This window comes from Sciurus carolinensis, chromosome 12 (assembly GCF_902686445.1).
Source record: "Sciurus carolinensis chromosome 12, mSciCar1.2, whole genome shotgun sequence".
In the NCBI taxonomy this organism is placed as follows: domain Eukaryota; kingdom Metazoa; phylum Chordata; class Mammalia; order Rodentia; family Sciuridae; genus Sciurus; species Sciurus carolinensis.
In genome coordinates this window covers 9,590,691-9,613,279 of record NC_062224.1, presented here as the reverse complement: position 1 = coordinate 9,613,279, position 22,589 = coordinate 9,590,691, and positions in this window count along the sequence as shown.

The window sequence follows — 22,589 nt, the reverse complement described above, 5'->3', positions numbered from 1 at the left end:
ATTCCCAAGCCAGTGGTCAGTCTTTAAAATCACAGTATGTTGACACTGAGATTCTGGGAGAACTCCCAAGGTGTAATTAGGTCATTCATCCTAAGTGTGGCCACATTGCTCCCAATAGACCTGGAATCTGATTAAATGTCCTCTGGTGGGTGTAAGCCAGGTGTATTCATCCCAGATTTATAGTAACTATCCTTACATCTCTGTCTTTCTGGCATTAACTCTGGGAAGTGAGGAGCAGATGGACTCAAGTAAGCTTGGAAGTTAGTTTGCTCTAAAGAGAAGCTTTTCCTGGGACCAGGTGTAACCAAGTCTCATTCTTTGACCACAGTGTAACATTTGCATGGGTGGTGACCAGTGACCAGCACACCTCTTCCTTTTGCTCCAGCGTTAAGGACTACAACTTCACCTCATTGTTTCCTGGTAGGGAGACACCCACCGAGGAAGCATCGGCCTATTTGTCTTACGGTGCAACCACTGATGGCATCACAAGGAAAGAACGAGGCTCCTCCAGTGGAAAACGAACAGCTGCTGCCTGTTAAGACGTCACCAACAACAAGCAGCTGGACACTCAGTCGTCACCTTTAAGGATGGGTGAGCGGCCACGTTACTGGATCTCCTAAGCACATCATCTCTTCTTGGGTGGTTTTCTTATCACACCCTAGGAGCAAAAGGTGATACCATCCCTGCATCTGTATCTGCACACACACACACACACACACACACACACACACACACAGCCTATAGATGGGCCACTGTATGTTTGCAGAAGTGCCCGCTATAATGGTTGTGTAGGGACAGAATATTTCTCAGTTGGTATCCCCATCATTACGTGACACTTGACTGTGTATCCATACAATACGTTGTCCTTTAGCAGGGCATGACTTATATGGCATGACCTTATTGTATTCAATGCGTAGGGGCTGTGATTTATGCACGTAGAGCAAAATCTCACATTTCAAATATTCTCAAAAATCCCTCTGGTCCAGAAGTGGACCACTTCTCAGCACAGATGGTGTTGAACTATTAAAATAAGAGGGGCTATCTATCATGGTGTAGGTTTAAGTTTTCTTCTGTAACACTGGCAGTAATGCTACTGAATGGTTCCCATTATACATCTGGTCAGCCAAGACATAAAGATAATCATCAAGTCCAGATGTTTTATAATCATATTTAGCCCACATGACATTGAGAATAGAATGTCCAAACAGTTAATGTTCCTGAGGAGTCCTGGTAAATGTGGTGAGAGAGTTTGTATGAAAGAGAAAAAGAGAGAGAGAGACTGACAGACACAGAGGCAGACAGACAGGGAGACAGTCTAATGCTATCACAGATGGCCTGTCATGGTGCTGCTCCAATGAATGACTCATTTTCAGTTCCCCTTCTAGGTGGGAAGTGATTTCCTGGTACCAGTGAGCCTTAGCCCCCACCCTCATTGCCACGGCAGAGAGATGAAAGCAAATTCCCTAAAGGGAATATAAAGGGAGTATACCCAGCTTAGAGGCATAATTTGTATAAGCTTCATCCAAAATGTTCTACAACACACAGGAGGGAGGATAAAGTCAGCATAAATTACTACATATGCAGACTCTACCTCAAATAAGTTTAGAAGCAAAGATGAAACTTTAAATCAAAATCTTGAAAGAAGTAGGCATCTCAAAATTAAGCAGACAGAATAGCCTGCTCTGCTGGGAATCTTCCTGCAGGTTTCACCCATCCTGCCTAGAGAGTCAGGGCAAGGGCTCAGAGTCCAGGTAGTATCTTCCTGGCTCCTATATTCTACTCGGGTCTATAAAGAATTTGTTGTTTCTTTGTTTTCTTAATAAAACTTCACTTAAATGAATTGCTTTATTTGTACTGAGTTGACATTACCAGGTTCAGAGTCCCTGCAAGAACCTCATCTTTAAGAAGGTAATTTCTGATGAAGGGTGCAGATAATACACTATTTTTCATAACCATCATTACTCAGTTCTCAGTGTTTCTCTTGTCCTAATGAAGACAAGGTTTACTTTAGAGAGATGAATTAATTATTACTCTGAGCCCTTTGAACAAATTCTTTTAAGATGATGTTGAATTATGAGAACCATCTCTCTGTGCTAAGAGTTCCCTGTGGACATGTAGTCTCAATGTTTATAGACAACTTTGGTCCATTAAGGTGGAGGGAAAGGAAAAGTCACTTAAAGATTTATGAAAGAATGACTTGATTCAAACTCACAGAATACAAAATCTTAGGAATTAGTAGTGTAACTGCTGAGGGAGTGATCAGGCTTAAGTGTTATCATTAAGACCACTGGGAATCTTGCTGTTTATTAATTTTAAGTTATCTTACTTGGTTAGGCGGAGAGTTTGAGAGTATCAGCATAGAAAGCTCATGTCGTCAGCGTGAGTTATTTTAATCACAGTGAGGAAGTGGAATTCTGTGTTGAACCGAAATGATTAGACAGAAATCACCTTCACTGTTTCCCCTGAAAGATGGGTTTCCTAATTTGCTGAGTGACAGGGTCATTTTGAATCATTCAGTTCCTTTAGCTTCCTTAAATTCTCTTACTAAAACAAAGCTATTTTAAAATTATGTAGCAATAAAGAGGAAATTCTAACTATACTTCTTTGCTGTACCTTAGTTACAACTTTTTGAACATCTTTATTATTTGACTTTTAGATAATTGAGACTTCCTCTAAAATCTTTCATACTTCCTTGATCCAGAAAAGAATTTATATCCTTATGGTCTCTTTTCCTAAGAGATCCACAAGATCATTGAGAAACACTCTTATTAGAGATGGTAAAATCAACTCCGTGAGCAACCTTTTTTCTCTGATAGGTATGTCTACAAACTACAACTAATGCAAACTATGCAGATCCCAACATGATCTATTTCGGAATAATTTGGGTCAGTTCAGGGATCTTGCGTTAAAGAAGCTCACTACTGGTGAATATTAGATCTCGGTCATAGGATCTCTTTGGTCTTTTGTATTCGACTTTATTAAATCATATTTCTGAGAGTGCTGCACTGTGTAGGCTAAGTCCTTCAAGCATTTCTAATTCACATAATCTTCCTAATCACCCCATGAGTTAAGTCCTGGTAGGGTTTCCATTGACTAGACCAGGATGCTGAGCCACAGATCATCTGGTAACTTGCCCGGGACCAGACATCCAGAGAGGGTCAGGGTCCCTGCAGCCTGGGCCCCCAGGCCCTGGCCCAGCCCATGCTCTGTTACATGTGTTGAGGACCTGCTGATATGAACCGATTTTGTATTTTCAAATGTAATAGGAAGTGATTTCTAGTAGAAAGCTTTCCGGGCAGAGTTTGGTTTGAATCCGATTCAGCGGCTGAGTGAACTTTAGAAACATATTTGCTTTCCCTTGTCTCTGTCTTCTTATCTATGACAGGAAGATAAGTCAACCTGTAGGAATGCCGAGATAACTAGAAGAGTAAGCACCCAGCACGTCACTGGATCTGTGGCACCACTTGGTGTGGCAGCGCTTAATAATGATTGATTGGATGTTAGCAATAAGGCGAAAGGGTAGGAAAAGTGTGGCTGAAAGCAAAGGATTGGGCGATCACCCCCCACCCACAAATACCTGGAGCAGTGCTGTCTTCTAATCCTGCCAGCTTCAGTAAAATGCAGATGGCGACATCTCATGCATCAGACTCCACACCTGGGAGCAAGACTTGTTACTGTGTTTGCTGTTCTCCTCTAAACACATAATCGTTCTCTTGTTTTCTAGCATTGATCATGTCTGAAATGCCTTCTGCGACATTTGTGGAATAAAAAATCTATTATGGCAAAAACGTATCTTCACTCTTCCATATGTTCATAGGAAAGAGCTCTGCTTCCCAAGGAGATCCTCTGAGGTCAGCTCTCTCTCCCCATTCTAACCTTTATGTACTTTATTTTATTTTTTTGATGGGACTCACACATGCTAAGTACATACTCCACTGCTGAGCTACACAGGCACCAAATCTCCCTCTCATCCTCACTCAGTGCTGGGGATGGAACCCAGGACCCAGAGAAAAGTTAAGCCCAAGTCCAAGCACTGCCACTAAGGTGGACATATCATGGCATGTTTTTCTTTATTTTCGTTGATGGATAATTAGGTTGTTTCTGCTTCTTTACTGTCATAAGCAATGCTCCATTGGATAGCCTCACACGTAGCTCCCTCAACTTTTTTTTTTCTGACATGCATATTGGGGTGGGAATTGCTGAGTCTGTGCATGTAAGATCTGCACAAATACATTACAGCATAATTACAGATTTTTCTGGTAGATCACACAGTCTTTAAAGCAAGGATTTAATCTGGATGTCTCTTTTTCTTAATCCCCTTTAAGCTTAAATTTACAATTTTTCTAAGGAAGCACCCTAAATGTGTCCTTAACAGAGAGTCGAGGCCAAGTACTGTGTGTGTGGTCACCAGAAAACGTCTGCCCAGAGAAGAGGAAAACCACCCAGCATGTATAAGAAAGCTGCAAATCAGCATTAAGAAAATGAAACATACCTGGGAAGGAAAAGTAAAACGGGGAGAAACAGACCACCCGGTTCTCAGGGAGCCCAGGGACTGGGAAATGAAACCGGGCAGCAGAGGGACAAGAGAGAAATTGCAGCGTCGCTGGTTGTAAGTGGCAGAAGCTGAATGTTCCTGCAGAGCAAGGTCCCAGGAATGAAGCATGAGAAGCTGGCAAACACAATTTCACTTGCCTTTAATGTGTTCTGCACCTACCAGTGAATGTTCCCTTTGTAGGGCGAGGACTGCCGTGAACTCTGGAAGTCACCTACGCCTGTCGGTTCCTCAATTTCTGCACTTGCGGCATTTGGAAGATTGTGTTGGCCCTGCAGGCAAGGCCGCCTCTATTTTTCCTCTAAGTGTTTTTAGCAGGTGCACCTGCTCCTGGGGCACACGACAGCACCCTGGTGCAATAACCATGACGTCTATCGTCGTTGCAGGCACTCTGGGCAATGAGTTAGCCTGACTTTACTGCGAGGCGTAGTTATGATGGCCTCCCAGCTGGACGTCGATGGAGGCAGGCAGTTCACAGTGGTGACTTAAACTGGCGCCCTCTCACCTCAAAATGGCATGCCAGCCTGTCACTTTTCAATGTTGTTAGTTTTCTAGAAGCTTTGACTGGTAGGATGCACCATGGAACTGTCATCCAACATTCTACCAAGTTATTTAGTACTATTTTATTAACAAGACTAAAGTACTGCATCTCAGTCTGATATTGAAAGCTCAGTCCTTGTCCCTGATGCTGGTCCCATAATGAGGGCCGGGTTTTGAGGAAAAGATATGAGAAGTTTTATGGCTTTGCTGGGAAAGGAGAAAGGCAGGGACTCCTGCCCCGGAGGTTGTGATTCTAAGTGTCAGGGGGAACAGTGGGCTTTTGAAGAGGGGACACAAAGGCCAGACTCCAGCTGTGCTCTGTCAGGAGTCGTCATTCATTTGTAGCCTTGAGAGAGCAGTTTTTGGATCTGCAGGTGCCAACCCTGAAGCCTGGATTTCTTCAATCCTGTGGTCCATGAGCTGAAAGACAGATCACGTGGTCTAGGATGAGAGGAAGGTTAATCTCATTTCCCTCGTGGTTAGGGAGGGAGAGAGAGAGAGACGAAGGGGAAAAAAAAATGTCAATTTTAAAGTAAGCCTCAGTGGCAGAGCAACAAGGGTTACCATCAAAGCCCGAGTGGACTCCTGTTTCAGATCCTACCAAGTGCAGTGTCTTCTCCTTAATTGTTGTGCCTTCCTGATCTGAGGTTGGGCAGGGAACTGAACTTCATCTCCTGAGCCTGTGATGGCACTTACACAGTGTCCGGGTGGGGCAGCTGTGCAGAAGCACCAGGCAGGAGAGAGATTGCAGCCTGCCTCAAGGACAATGATCAGCAGAATTTATGTACCCTAGGGATTGGTCCTGGGGAGAATTAGGGTAAAGGACCCAAATGAACAAGGCTGAGGTCAGGAACAGGGGAACTGGCTGATCTGTTGCAGAGGTCTTGCAAATCGCAGCTTTAAGAACCTGGTAATGTCAAGGAATGGCGTCTTCATTGGTTCAAAGAACTAAGCATCCAGTGGTTGTACCCGGAGTTCTTCTTCTCCTGGGATAATTGGAAAGTTCTAAGGCAAAAGAGGGAAAAGATGGGATATGTTGACTCAAAACACGATGGGAAACCTTTATGTCCCAGCCCCTGCGCTGCCGTGGTCCTGACTTCAAGTGGAAAAGAGAGCATGTGCCAGGCAGGAGGTGGAGGTCACCCGGGGAGGACTGTCATGAAGCAGCTGTGAAAATGCTAAGGAAGGGATTGGTTGCATGCTTGGGGCTGGGGGAGGGTTGTACAAGGAGTTTGAGAATTTTGCACAGGTTATCAAAACCCTAACTCTAACCCTATCATCAGATTTTTCTAAATCTCATTTTAAGGTACAATAAAACAGGCACAGAAAAACACACAAAATGAACACATGGACTAATGAATGATCCGAGGGCAGGACACTGATGGTCAGAAGCGGGAATGTGGCCATCGTGCCTGGGAAGTCACATGCACCACTGCCCCTCTTCTCTCAGTAGTGCTCTTCCTTCCTCCGTAATACACCATTATCCTGGTTCAGAAGAACTGCGCTCTGTGATTCTAGGCACCCAGATGAAGCTGGGTATCTCCTTCCCAGCCATCGGCTGCCAGAAACTCATTGATGTAGATGATGAACGCAAACTTCATACTTTTTACGAGAAGCTTGGCACAGACGTTGCTGCTGATGGTCTGGGAGAAGCGTGGAATGGTCAGGTGGTCTGAATCGGTGGTGGGAATGGCAGACAAGGCTTCTGCCTGGAGCGGGGTGTGGTTGTGTTCACCTGCTACTGGTAAGGGGCATTCCTGTTGCAGACCAAGGCGAACTGGAGCGAGAGAGTGCAAATCCGCTCGGGGTTGCTTTGTGGATGCCAATCTGAGTGTTCTCAACTTGGTTATTGTAAAAACAAAAAGGTCCCTCTTCATCTGGGACCCCAAAGAACTAGTGGAATCTGCAAACTTCGATCTCTCTAAAGAAGATGATGTCCGCTGATGCCTTGTCAGAAGACTCTTAAACGAGGAAGGTAAGAAAGCCAGGATCAAAGCACAGAAGATTCAGTGTCTCCTTATTCCATGCGTCCTGCCACACAAGCACCCGGATATCGCTCTGAAGAAACAGCAAACTAGGAAGAACAAGGAAGAGGCTGCAGGGTGTGCCAAACTTTCATCTAAGAGAGTGAAAGAAGTCAAAGAGAAACACTAGGAACAGATTGCCGAGAGAGGTAGGCTGTCCTCTCCTCCAGCTTCTGAGTCCAGTCAAAAATAAGGATTTTTAGGAGTAACACATAAATAAGATCAGACTTCAAAAAACAAACAAACAAACAAACAAAAACAACCCCCCAAAAAGTTTCTAACAGCCCAAGGTGCATCCTGAGACACTATTTTTAGATTGGCCGCCCTCCCATTCTTAGAAAAGGTTTGATATATCATCTAGTCTCTTCTGCTCCACAGTTCCTGCTCTATCCCTTTCTTTTCCTTACAGATTAGTTCTTGAAGTGCCAGGGGTGACTGATGCAGAGTCTCTCACAGTCTGGATTTCAGCGATTTAGTACTCATGGTGCAGCTCCACATGGTTCGGTCAGCTGTTTCTGCAAACTGGCAGACGGATCCAGAAGCTGGGTTAGACCCAGGTTCAATCCCTTTGGCAAGGTTGTGGATGGTGTTTTCTCTCATCAGAAACTATACAATGCCCAATCATCTCCTTTTGTGATGTTAGCATCTGTCGATGCTCTGTTCCTATTTCTGGATCAGTTAATTCATTGGGGCATGCAAAATAATGCTATTTTCATTCCATGGGTTCCTTTTATGTATTAATTGAAACGATTGAATAAAGTGATGGTTTTCCATATCTACTCTTTGATTTCCCAATAAGTACCCCTGATATACCAAACTAGTTCTCAATACAAGGAACTAGTTCTCTATTGTTAGAGTTTGGATGTCCCCTAAAGAGTCATGTATTGAAGGCTTGGTCATGGCTGATGGTGCTTTTGGAAAGCGGTGGAAACTTTAAGAGGTGGGGACTAGTGAAAGGAAGCTAGATTTGTGGAGTACAACTTAAAAATAGACCGATCACCACTGAGAAGTCCAAATTTGTGAGTCTTTATCAGTTGGCCGGCTGACCGTCTCACACAATGCCCCAAAAATGGCTATTAGGAGAACAGCCCTGCCAACCATAGAGTTGCAAGTGTTTTTGTGCCATAAGTCAGAACATCAATCAAAACTGTCTGTTGCTATGATTCAAAACATCATGTGATCTAAAATCATAAGCAGAAGGGGAAGTGGGTCAAAATGACCTTACTTGGATACAAATTAAAGATTGGTTACTAACATCTAGACAATTCCTGTTGACATCACTGTTGACATGGTACATTGTTTAGGAAAATAGGAATCAAAAAGAGAACAATTTTTCATTATACAAGAATGGCCATTTTGTGTTGCCAAACATGTCTTGCTAAGCAACAGTTGACGGGCATAGAGGCAGGGTGTTCCCATGGGAGAAGCATTTCCTACATAACAGGGAGTCTCAGGGTAAAATGGAGTCTGTTTAGTCATTGCCCATATAGCCTGGCCTATATGGAGTCAAATATGTCCACCCATCACAGGTCACTGGGGTGTGTCCTTGAAGTGAATATTCGGTCTCTAGCCCCTTCTTTTCTCTTCCTTTGCTTCTTGGCTACCATAGAATGAGCAACGTTGCTGCACCACGCACTTCTTGCCAAAATGTGCTACCTCACCAAAGTCCCCCAAACAAAAGAGCCAACTCTTCCTGGTTGAAACCTCTGAAACTGTGAGCCAAAATAAAACTTTCTTCATTGTAACTTGATATTCTCAGGTATTTTGTCATAACAATGGAACGCTAACCGGCATATCTAACATTCTTTAAAGATGACCTATTAGTTTTTACTTCATATCAATGTGAACTCATGGACATGAACATACTTTATGGGTTTTGCTCTTTTGAATTATCCTTTCTGAAGTTCAAATGTCCCATCTCTGCCCCAGGGGAGCAGATTCATGTTGACTTTCGAGTCACCCTGATTAGGTCCTAGTCAATGGATTGCTTCCTCACCATCACAGATATCAAGGTATTTAGGTTCATGTGTTTAAACCCTGTCCTTGAGCTGGCCTTTCCTGAAGCCATGGGTTCTCACAACATGCCATTGTTTACTTGTCCTGTCCTTTGTTATACCTCTTCCTTCGTCCACATCAAGATGTGGAGATGCTGGTGTGGACTTTCACTTATTCACTCTCTCCCCTGTTGTGTGCACAACCACCTCAGAATGACAGTCCTTGAGACCACTACCAGCATGATGGCTGGGGACAGAACAGCCCTGTGCTGCTTTGGTGACATTCGCCACATCACCATCATCATGCCTATAACATGATGGACAGCTTCCTTGTTGGGAGCAAATTCAGTGCAGGCTCCTGGCTGGATCTCCTGTGATGGTCTAGTGCTTTGCACACAGCTGAAACATGTCTGAAAACCTGATAAACAGAGTTGAACAGACAGTCCAGGACAGAGTGAGTCAGCCTCCCTCTCTCTGCTCACCCCACTTTTCCAACCTCCATTCCCATAGTCACCTCACAGTCCCAACATGTTGCTCCAGATCCAGCTGCATTCTTGCCAACAGGAAGAAAAAGCTGAAAAACTGGGGCCGAGGGTAGCAGGATCTACCACTGGGAAGCTCACTTCACCTGTATCCCGCTGGCCTGAACTCAGTCCAGTCACGCCAATCTGCAAGAGAGGCTACAACATGTAGGACTTATTCTGCGTAGCCCGGTATCCAGCTATAAATGGGATTTTCTTGTACAGGGAAGCAGGGGTAAGCAGGTATTTGGGAATAACCAGCAGTCACTAAATCAAACCAAAAAATACTTACTGAATGATAGAATAAGTGTCAGCAGGAAAATAAGTTTGGTGCTTTCGTCAGCGTCTTTGATGCTGAAACTAAAAGACTTCACCAGAATAATCATAGAGGAGGAAAAGTTTATTTAGGGGCTCATGGTTTCAGAGGTCTCAGTCCGTGGACAGCAGGCTCCATTCCTTGGGGCACGAGGTGAGGAAGAACAATGTGGCAGAAGAGTGTGGCAGAGGGAAGCGGCTCACACAATGATCAGGAAGTAGAGAGAGAGACCCAACTTGCCAGATACAATTATACACCCCAAAGCCACACCCACCTCCTCCAGCTGTGCCCTACCTGCCTTCAGTTACCACTCAGTTAATCCTATCACCTGAGCTTTTGGGGGACACCTCACATCCAAACCGTAAGAGTTGGAGACTTCCTCAGGGCTGAGGAATTCATCTAAAGTTTGCACCTTTCTCTTTCTTTGCAGTGGTGACTGCGGCTATTAGGTAGATGGGGCCTCCAAGGGGGAGGCTACGGAAAGAGTAATGGGTCAAAGGATAAGCTCAGAGTGGTGCTCCTACTGACATGAAGCAGGCAAAGATGATTGACGGGGAGGGTAGGAGGAGAACAACTCAGGGGCACAGAGCTTCAGAGAACAGCAGCTGGCGATGAGACAAGGCTGGTGCCACCAGGGTGGCTCTGCACCCGCCTGCTGTTAAGGCAGGACGTTCTCCTGCTGCCACTCAGTGTCTCCTCCAGAATCCAGCCTCTAACTCACAGCCTCAGTTCAGTCAGTGTGGTCCCCGGTTGTCCCCGGGGTCATGGAGATCCCATCTCCATGGAGGGCTGTTGTTCAGCCTGGTACTCCTGTGTCCAGGGCTGTGGCTCCCAAGCTTTCTCTGCACCAAAATCTCCTGGGCGACTCGTTCACTCACACATGAGCCCTGGACGGACCCTCCTTCAGGAGGTCAGGGGGTGGGGCAGATTTTGCTGGTCCTGGGATGACACTGTGAGAACCGCTCTTCTAGGCTCTAGATCCAGAGTCTGCAAGCTCAGAGTCAAGGTACTGCCGACTCAGAGAAAGGTGAGGTCCTGCTTTCTGGATTACAGAGGACACCTGCTCTCTGGGTTCTTTCATGGCAGAAGGGGTCAGGCACTCCCTTGGACATCTTTGGTAAGCACACTGAGGTCCAATCTTGAGGACTCTACCTCCAGGAGCTAATCCCTCCTGAAGAGTGCTACCTCTCAGTACCACCACCCAGATATCCAGACCACATCAATATATAAGTCCCCAACCCAACAGGATATTTAAGAATGAACAGGTACCAAATCCTCAGTGAATTAGCCCCCTTCAATCTGATGCTGAATCAGCTCTGACGAGCCTGGGGTCTCCTATGTCAGTCAGATCTGTGAAAGTCAGAGGTGCCAGTGAATAAATGTGGGGTGATAAATACTTTGAAAATCAGGTAGACTGCATTTAAGACTTGGCTGTCTGAATCGTGCAACTATTTCTAATTGATCTGAAAGTTGTCGAACACCTTCTGTCTGCAATATCTTGGTTTTCAGAAAGTCCGGGTTTACTTCAGCACAACCTAATCCTGGAATTTTCTGGATGCAACCACCATGCCCTTCATCAGCTCTGATGAACTCACAGAACACCAGCACTCTTCCACTGGGCTCTGGATTGTGTTCTGCACTCTGTGTCCTTGACAAATGTTCAAGGTGATTATGCAGAGCCCCTGCCTGACGATGGTCTGTGTTTGATTTCAGGCTTACGATGTGGCATGGGACATCACTCAGCCTGCCAGTGAAATGGGAACAACAGTGACATCCATATCATATAGAGCTCGGGACTTGAAATGAAGTGACAGATGTAAGGCTGCAAATAGTGTTTGACCTAGGGCAAATACCAGGACGGAGCACAGTGCTTGTCTTTTTGATTCAACATGAAACACACATGTATAAAAATTTACAATTATAACCTGATTGATATGATACATATCAGCCTTTACAAGGCCTTGAAATAACGTCAACTCTGCCCTTTAATCTCAGTGGCAGATCCTTTAAGAGAGAAACGATGACCTTTCAAATCATTTTCAGTCACTTCAGAAGCAAAAGCAACAAAGCAGACAGAATTATTTGCTTATTGTATTTCTTCTTGTGTCGAATGTTTTAGAAAGAACAACTCGGAGTGGTTTGTCTTGCAATATGTCATCCTGAGGGTCTCTTCACACAGCATGCATAAAACTGCAAGGCCACCAGAGGGAGGCACAGTGCTTTTCGAGCTGAGGCCGGAGCCCTCCTTTGATTAGTCCTGTGTCCTTAGCAGGGAGCTGACCCTGTCTCAGCTCTGGCCTCCCCAGGCATTGTCAGTGTGAAGGGCTAATAACAAAAATACAAATGACAGGTGGAAAAAACCAGCAGTTTTATAAAGCCTGTAGCACACCTTGAGGCTGACACCTCACAGAAGCACAAATATTGCTGGACCAGTGAGAGTTTGTTCTGCCTTGATACGTGAGAGACAAGGACAAAACCTTTCATCTTCCCATGGGAGTAACAGATAAACACCAAAAAGTTATAATTTAAATATAAATGATTTTTAGCAAATGGCCATGGGATTCTTGCTGCCCCTGTTTTTCCAGGATTGTAGAAAGAGAATAGTATATTCTACTGGTGCCCAGGACACACGCTCTTCTTACTTCCCTTTGCATGAGAATTGATGCATGAGATGCACACAGCTCTCCTTGAGTAGGAGAATTTGAAGACCTGCGACCTTTCTACCTTCCTTTGCCTCCTACTAGCTAGTCCAGGGCAGGTGGCTGCTCTTTCACAAACTGCACAGTCCACCCTCCCACCCTGGCTTCTCTACTCTCTTCTGACTCAGATTTCTGAGCTCAGTAAGCTGTTCCACAGTTCTGGGATCTCACCCTGCAAGGTGCATCCGTGGTGGTTGTCAGAGTCATTTTGATGATTTGACGGACATTTCTAATTCTCTGGATGTACCAGGAGATGTTCAGAGCACCTTACACTCAGGAACTCCCCCAACCGCAATCAGAATCAGAAAGTACAAACACTGAATTCTGTTTTCAGGATAAGAAAACTGAGGCCTGGGGAGGCTGAGCATGGTGTTCGGTGTCACACAATGTGGAACCAACCCAGCTTAGGTGAGTGATGACATGGATTTAAAGCCCTGTTCTGTCCCTCCTCCCTGGGCAATCTTCACTAATTATTCACTATTATAAAATGATTTTTATTCTTGATATGTTCTGCAAATAAATTCATGTGTTTTATAAGGACCCAGCATGCACCAGGCCCAAGACAGGTCCGGTGACTGGCACATGCATGCTGCATAAATAAATACTTGTAGCCAGAGCTGTCCTCTAAATGGCTGTCTTCTGACTCTCCACTCTGTCTTCTGCCACTTCAGGTCTCGTTCCTTGGGTTCTGGCCACTGGTGCCTCACTGATGTCTCTCTCACCTGCAGAGATACTCACCTTGACCTGAAGGCTGGACCCTCAAAGCCACACTTCCTTTGGAGAACCATTCCAAGCCCTTGTCTCCCAGTCCTTTCCTGGTACCTCAAACAAACCCAGACTCTGCTTTCTTTGAGATCTTGTGGATACTCTGCATCTCCTATCCTCCTAGCTACCCTATTCTCTGTGCCTTTTACTCCTTTATGTCTTATACTCAGTTCTTTTGGAGACTGTAAGCTCTTTATTTTGGCAGGAAGAGGGACACTGGGGATTGAACTCAGGGGCACTCAACCATGGAGCCACATCCTCAGCCCTGTTTTTGCATTTTATTTAGAGACGGGGTTCACTGAGTTGCTGAGTGCTTAGTGTTTGCTGAGGCTGGCTTTAAACTCATGATCCTCGTGCCTCAGCCTCTGGAGCTGAGGGGATCACAGGCCAGTACCCTCGCCCCTGGCTGGAAACTGTAAACTCTTGACAGTCAGGGGACCTCTTTCACTGGTCCTCGCTGATGGTTAATAGATACTTCTCCTTTTGCTAGAAAGAAATTAGATACTTTCTTTTCTCCAGAAGGGGAAATGTGCTGGTGGGTTTTGCATACCATGCATCACAGGGTAGTGAAAAGGGCTTTGTGTTGCCAGTCAGGGGATATGAGATGGAGAAGAGCCTCATTTATTTGCTGTGTCACTTTGGGGCTTTTCCTTATTGAGTGCCTCTGTACCTTCATCTATAAAATGGAAACAATAATGGCTGCTCTATTTATCTCGGAGTTGTGATATAAACTGAAATAGCACACAATAAAGCTCTTTGGAAAGCATCAGGCTACATTCCAGGCAGTTGCAAACCACATTATTAATGTGGCCTATTGGGATCAGGAGACTCCCCGCACTTTAAAGATCAATATGCAGGTTTGGAGATGTTAAGTCACCTGACTGAGGCTATCCAGCTAGCACTTGGGAGATAGAAATAGGGTTCAGGTGTAACTGAGAATTTTTTAACTATCATTTTATGCTGTGTTCACATACCAGTGTGAAATACAGGTGATTTTCTTAAAAGTAATTTAGAAACAGGTGATTCATTCTTCCTCCATCTGCATAAGCCTATTTTTTTTTTTTTTTTTTTGTATTAGTACTAGGTATTGAACCCAACCCAGGAGCACTTAACCCCTGAGTCACATCCTCAGTCCTTTTTATTTTTGGAGACAGGGTCTTGCTAAGTTGCTTAGGGCCTTGCTAATTTGCTGAAACTGGCTTTGAACTTACAATTCTCCTGCCTCAGCTTCCCAAGATGCTGGAATTACAGGTGTGCACCACCATACTCAACACCTAAGTTTTATGTACACACATTACACAAATTTCTACACCCTCATTAATTCATGTGAATAAATAGTACACATCCTGGCATGTATTTAGCAAGATAGATGTTGTTATAAAAGTATTTGAGCACACTTGAAGATTAGCAGTTGACCAGTGAAGTAGCTCGACCATGTATTGTCAGGATTAGTTAATATACCCCGGATCACGGGGATGGGGGAGAGGGAGGGAGAGAGAGTTTATCCTTATGCCTGATTGTCTTATTGGAGCAATTTGGGCGTGTTAGTGGAGGAATGTAGATCTTCAATATACAAGGGTTGTACTAAGTTTTTTCCTACTGAGGAATCAGGAAGGATCCCCTCCACTGGAACAAATACTGTGAGAAGGTGATTATGCTGTTACATTGATTATTATATAGTGTGCAATTAGAGCAGCCAAGGCCGAAGAATGTCCAGTTCATACATCAGACACTTCAGTGTGTCCTGGGGAAGTAACACACCCTTCAAAGCCCATTAATCTTCAGGATTTTTTTTCTTTTTTGGCGAAGTGGGCTGAATATGAATTAGGAATTTGCTGTGTAGGAAAATCAGGAAAAATGAGAGAGATTCAAAGACAGCAGAATGGTGGATTTTTAGAAGTGAATTCAAGGAAGAGAGGGGGAGTACCACCCGGCCCAAAACCCCAAACACAGTCACAGCAGCGGCGCGTGGTTTGAGAGTTGCAGTTCATTCCTGTTTGTGGAACAAGCTGTGCGCAGGTGGCACTTCATTTCACCTCATTGCTGACTTACTGCCATTCCTAATAATTAGCATGTGTCCTGCTATTAGTAGACTGGGACTATTAGAAAAAGGGATTTGTTTCTTGAATTTTTTTTTCCTTTTTTGTACTGGTGCTTAAACCCAGGAGCACTTTACCACTGAGCCACATCCTAGCCCTTTTTAATTAATTAACTAATAGTTTTACTTTGAGACAGGGTTTCACTAAGTTGCTTAGGGCTGCCCTTAATTGCCAAGAGCGGCTGCAGGTTTGCAATCCACCCACCTCAGCATCCTGAGCCCCTGAGATTACGGGCGTGAGCCACCACCCCCAGCGATTATCTTAATTTTGATGACGAGGTGTAGCGAGGGAGGCACTGAGCGGCAGATGTGGCCTTCCGGTAGGTGAGTAGACTTTCATTCGGGCAACAAGTAGTCACGTCTGGCAGAGGGTGACATTTGCTTTCCCAACAGTGATTATTGTCGCACACAAAAAAATAATGGGCTGAAAATAAAATAGAGATACCAAGTGTCAGAAAAATCTCTAAAACGTGTCTGGGAATGGGAAGAATCCTGACTTCTAGGACAGGGTCACACTGCAGCTCAGCCCATCTAACCCACGGATGGACTGCTGGGGATGGTGGGCGAGACCCGCGCCCTCACGTCATGTGGAGCCCTTGTGAGCTGTCTCAGGCCTGTGGCTCTGCAGTGGAAGAGACATCATTTCCTACGGAGCATAGATGTCCCTTATTTGCACCAGAGTCAGAAAGGCCACCTCGGGTGTCAAGAGGACTCCATGGAACACTTGAGACTGAGATTTGAATAGATCAGTGTTTGACACCAGTCGCTCACTGGTTTATGACAATGGGGTCACATCATGATAAACCCACCCTAAGTTGAGCATATTTAAATTGAAAAGGCACTTACTGCATTTAACCAATTAAACACTATGGCTTGCCCTGGTCAGCCTTACGCTTGCTCAGAACACTCATGTTAGCCTAGTGTTGGATGAAACCCCCTAACAGAAAGCTCGTCTTGTATTAAAGTGTTGGCCATCGCATGTGAGTGTTGGTTGTTTGCCCTCCTGACTGCCTCGCTGACTGGGAGCACGGATCACTGTCCTGGCTCAGGGTCACAGGATCAAAGCATCACACAGCACACTGCTGGTCCAGGAAAGGACCAGAATTCAAAACCAGAAGCACATGTCACACCATCGTGACATCAAAAAAATTGTAAGTCACACCATTGCAAGGCCAACGAGGTCAGGTCATTGTGTTTGATTGGTTAAAGTCACACCACTGTGTGTTGGGGAGGTTGGCGGCGGGGGCTGTCTATTTTTTTCTGGTAGTAGAGACTATGAGTTGGATACTGATTGCTGACCTTGGATAGAAATGTATCAGGAGGTTAACTCTCAGAAAATTGCTCCCAACTGTGTAGGGACTTGTTTCCCCAGAGCAGGATAAATCCCACAGTACTACAGAGTGTGATGGACTGACAGATCTGGCTCCATGAGAATGTTACAGGCCAGACTCGAAGGGAAATGACTAAACAGACTCCATTTTGCTCTGAGACTCCATGCTATGTAGGAAATAAGCTTCTCCCATGGGAACACCCTGCCTCTGTACCCATCATCAGTTACTTGGTGTGACATATTTAATAATATACAATGGCAACTCCTATGTAGTGAAGAATTGCTCTCTTTTGATTCCTATTGCTCCTAAACAATGTACCATGTGAACAGTGATTGTGTGGATGTTAGCAACCATTCTTTAGTTTGTACCTAGGTAAGGGTCATTCTGACCCACTTCCTCCTCTGTCGATGAACTCATGATGTTAATGTGTAATTTTAAATCATAGCAACAGACACTTATGATTAATGTGATTTTTGGTATAAGAACCCCTACAACCCTGTGGTCAGAGCTGTTCTCCCAATAGCCATTTTTTGAGGCATTGTGTGAGACAGTCAGCTGGCCAGCTTAATAAAGACTCTCAAATTTGGACTTCTCAGTGGTGATCAGTCTGTTCTTAAGTTGCACCCCATAACACAGAGCCGAACTTTCAACAGAGAGAAGGGAGGTAGAGGAAGAGAGGAGAAAACGCACACAGAGCTGCTATACCCAGGCAGAGTGGTACCCAGGCCCAGTGAGCAGGGAATGAAGGAGAAGCAGGTGCGGCTGGTTCATAAGCCAGTGGAAGGGCCAAACAGAGATTCCCTTCACACTCTTGTGCCTTGATCTCAGGGGAGTAGAAGATAGTTTCCTCACCTAGTTAAAAATAATCCCTGCCTCTGAGCATTAAAATGAGGATTCAAGGAATTCATATTGGGAGAGCACTTACAATAATACTTGGTGCACAGGCAACACAAAATAAAAGTTTATTTGATCCATAAAAGTAAATGACCTATCTATGTAGAAAAGCCTAATGAATCTGCAGAAAACCTCGTAGAGCTAACAGAGGTCAGCAAGTTTGTGGGATCAACATACAAAAAATAGATCACATTTCTATATATTTGCAATAAATAATTTGAAAATGAAATTAAGAAAATGATTCCACCCAAATAGCATCAGAGTAAAACGCTTATCAAAAGTATAAAGCTTATACTCTGAAAACTTAGTAACATTGGTGAAAGAAATTTTAAGAGATCTAAATAAATAGGAAAAAAAAAAAAAAAAAAGACCCCTGGGCCTTGGATTGGAAGACTTGACTGCTTAGATGGTGATACTCCTGGAACTGACGTACAGATTCAACACACTCCCCATCAGAATCCCAGCTCTGTTCTGTGGAGAAATGGACAAGGTGATACTAAAATCAAGTGGAATTACAAGCAACTCAGAACAGCCCAAGCAATCCTACAAATGAAGAACAAGGTGGAGCAAGCACATGTTCCTATTTGAAAATTCACTATAAAGCAACAGTAATCCAAACAGTGACGTGTTGGAACAAGAATAGACACCTAGATCAGTGGATAGAATTGAGAATTCAAAAACTTAACTGTCACACATAGAGTCAAATGACTTTCAACAAAGTTGATAAGACCATACAAGGTGAAAAGAATAGTCTTTTCAGTAAATGGCCCACGAAATACAAGTTTCTGTGTGGAAACACTTTCCATTTTTTTCCCCTGGGGCTATACCTATGGGTGTGACTACTGGGTCATAGGTAACTATGCTCAACCACTTTCAAAATGGTGCACCATTTTATGTTGTTACAGTAGGACACAAGGGCTACAGTTTTACCACATGCTCCCCAACATTTGCTGTTGACTCTTTTAGCATAGGCATACCAAGGAAGGTCTCAAATCCAGCTTTTCATTAGAGAAGAACAATTCAAACAAGTCAATAAAACAAGTAGATGACTTAAATGTAGTAGATGAAAATTTGAGGAACAGAATTTTTATGACATCACAAAATTCTGCCCCACAAATTGCTTGTTAATTACAAAGGGCAAAAATATTTATAGGGAACTCCATCTCAGTCAAGATCAAAGATGGTATCGCCAATAATAGGACACAAAGAAATTTCATATTTCCGGTTGTTAAACAAGTAGAAACACAATTATATGTTGAGGATTCATACAAAGGCAATCAATGTGAGTTTATCCATGAAAATGACAATCAGACAAATTTAAACTGCGGATCATTCTGCATGGAATCAGCCTGGACTCTCTCAATATATTAATGTCATGGAAGTCAGAAAAAAATGATGAGACAATTTCTTTTGATTTATATAAGACTTAAAGGTATAAAAGTAAAATGCAAAGAATGAGCAATGATTTGATGCTCTGTTTTTAAAAATACTGTAGTTATAAAAATGCTCCTAAGACATCTGGGGACTTTTGAATACAAACAGTGTATTACATTACATTCTTTTATCAGTAGTAAATTTCTTGGTCTTCTGTGTCTGACTTATTTCACTTAGCTTAGTGTTTTCAAGATTCATCTATATTGTAGCATAGGTTAATACTTCCCTCCTTTTTATTGTCAAATTATATTCTTATATATGCATGCAGAAAAATATTCCATGTCATTATTTTTATTTTAAGGGAGCATAGAAAACAGAAAATCACTCAAGAGATTTTAAAAATAAAATTTCTAACTTCAAAAAGAGCGTATGTTTGGCAAATGATAAAATACCAAGTCCTTTAGAACTGACTCTAAAGAGCTTCAGATGATTGACAATGTACTTCAGGAATGGAAAACTTGTTTCAGTCCAGTAATAGATATGTTCTCTGCTACTAGAATTGTAATAATGCAATGTGTCTGTAACCATTTTGCAGGCTAGAGAACTAGGAAATCATGAAGAGCCTTCTATGCAAAGGGGAAATTTATGAATGGTCCTTTCTATTCTCTGAAGCAATCCTGTATGACATATGAAATAATACTTTATGATGCCACAAAGCAGTGCTTTTGAATCTGAGGCCACATAGATTTTTAGAAAGCACCAGTGAGCATTCTTTATACCAAATGGCTTGCCTGCCTGGTAGAAAACTGTGATCCCAAATAAACCTTAGTGTTTCCTTAAATGCAATTTCCTAGAATGAGATTACCCTTCTTATATTGCTTCTGATTTCTTTTGGGAAATCAGTAAGCCAGAGGAAAAGGATATCTTACCACATTCTCTTGGATCACACGAAAGTAAAGAAGGAATTATTTTCTGGCCAGAGATTTGTTTTGGCTGGCATGCATATGCATGAACTGATTTAGAAAATACTGAGAATCAACTTATTTTTATGTTTAGTAATATTTTGTATTTTCAGTATGTTTTATATTTTCCTTGTGATAATTATGTTCTTATAAAGATGCACTTTTCCAAGTCATTCATTCTCTGTATTTATGGTTTGCCAATTTAGAGTGGAATTATAAAGACATAACACCTTAATTTAAAAAAAAAATCAGGTATCAGTATTGTTTAGGTTTTCTTAATGAATTGAAATAGCATAGAATTAGAAATAAAGCATCAGATATAATCTGTTCCTTAGGTTGTATACTTAGTTTTCAGAGGAAATAAGCTAATTAGAGATGTAAAGATAATGAAAATATTTTATATATTCTGTCCTACACAGAATATGTTTAAATCTTCATAAGTATTTTATTTTATGATTACTATTATTGTGAAGATTGAACTTAGGGGCATTTTGCCACTGAGCTCTATCTCCAGTCCTTTTTATTTTTTTATTTTTTTTATGTTTAAGACAGGGTCTCACTAAATTGCTGAGGCTGACCTTGAACTTGCAGTCCTCCCGCCTGAGTCTCCTGGGTTTCTGGCCTTACAGCTGTGTGCCACCGTTCCTGACTATGAGTATTTTAATTGAAAGCGTGATGACAAGAAGCTTGGGATGGTATGTCAACTTGATTCCATGCACAAGAGATTTCTCCATTCTGTGAACCTGGCACAGACTGACACCATCGGAAACACACCAGGAAGGAAGGGAGGACGTGCCACCTAGTGAAGGCTCTCTTTCCTAAAAATCAGAGAAGGCCAGTGTCAGCTAGAGCAATAGGAGTTTGTGCTCTGCTTCTGTTTTGGCTCACAGGATTGGGAAGTCCCTGTGGCCCTGAGGGGCGCTGGGCTGGGGCTGGGGGCTATGTGTGTCTAGCCTGTCTCCTCCTGCAGTCTGGGGGCCCCGTTGCTCTGTCGTTGCTTTAGGCTTGTCTGGCTTCCTTCATGTGGTGGGAGGGACAGGGAGGGTTGTAGTGAGCGTGCATCATCTGCCAACATCCTCCAAAGTTGCCACCCAAAAGCACAGCGTTCTTTCCCGGCACTGTCAACCTCAAAGGTCGAAATTCATTGTTACCAGTCCTGCGTGCGCCATTTGTCCCTCCCTAAACTCCACCAAGTGAACAGATGTGGCTGGCTGCCAGGTGCAGAGGCCCTGTCCACCTGTATTTTCTGAGTGGGTGGATGTGGGGTACTGGAGAAGACCCATTGCAAATGTCTGTAATAGGCTGCTCAGGGGCAAGAGGGTTTTCTTTCTTTCTTTTTTTTCTAATTTATTTTTATTGTAAACAAATGGGATACATGTTGTTTCTGTATGTACATGGAGTAACAGCATACCATTTGCATAATCATATGTTTACATAGGATAATGATGTTTGATTCATTCTGTTATTTTTTCCTTCCCCCCCACCCCTCCCATCCCTGTTTTCCCTCTATACAGTCCCTCCTTCCTCCATTCTTGCCCCCTCCCACCCCCCATTATGTGTCATCATCCGCTTATCAGTGAGATCATTTGCCCTTTGGATTTTTGAGATTGGCTTATCTCACTTAGCATGATATTCTCCAATTTCATCCATTTGCCTGCAAATGCCAAAATTTTATTATTCTTTATAGCTGAGTAATATTCCATCGTATATATATATACCACAGTTTCTTTATTCATTCATCAATTGAAGGACATCTAGGTTGGTTCCACAGTCTGGCAATTGTGAATTGAGCAGCTATGAACACTGATGTGGCTGTATCTCTGTAGTATGCTGATTTTAAGTCCTTTGGGTATAGGCCGAGGAGTGGGATAGCTGGGTCAAATGGTGGGTCCATTCCAAGTTTTCTAAGGAATCTCCACACTGCTTTCCAGAGTGGCTGCACTAATTTGCAGCCCCACCAGCAACGTATGAGTGTACCTTTTCCCCCACATCCTCTCCAACACCTATTGTTCCTTGTATTCTTGATAATCGCCATTCTAATTGGAGTGAGATGGGATCTTAGTGTAGTTTTGATTTGCATTTCTCTCATTACTAAAGATGGTGAACATTTTTTCATATGTTTGTTGATTGCTTGTAGATCTTCTTCTGTGAAGCGTCTGTTCATATCCTTAGCCCATTTGTTGATTTGGTTATTTGTATTCTTCGTGTACAGTTTTTTGAGTTCTTTATATATTCTGGAAATTAGTGCTCTATCTGAAGTATGAGTGGCAAAGATTTTCTCCAACTCTGTAGTCTCTCTCTTCACATTGCTGATAGTTTCCTTTGCTGAGAGAAAGCTAATTAGATTGAATCTATCCCAGTTATTGACTCTTGCTTTTATTTCTTGTGCTATGGGAGTCCTATTACGGAAGTCTGATCCTAAGCCAACAAGTTGAAGATTTGGACCTACTTTTTCTTCTATAAGATGCAGGGTCTCTGGTCTGATTCTGAGGTCCTTGATCCATTGTGAGTTGATTTTT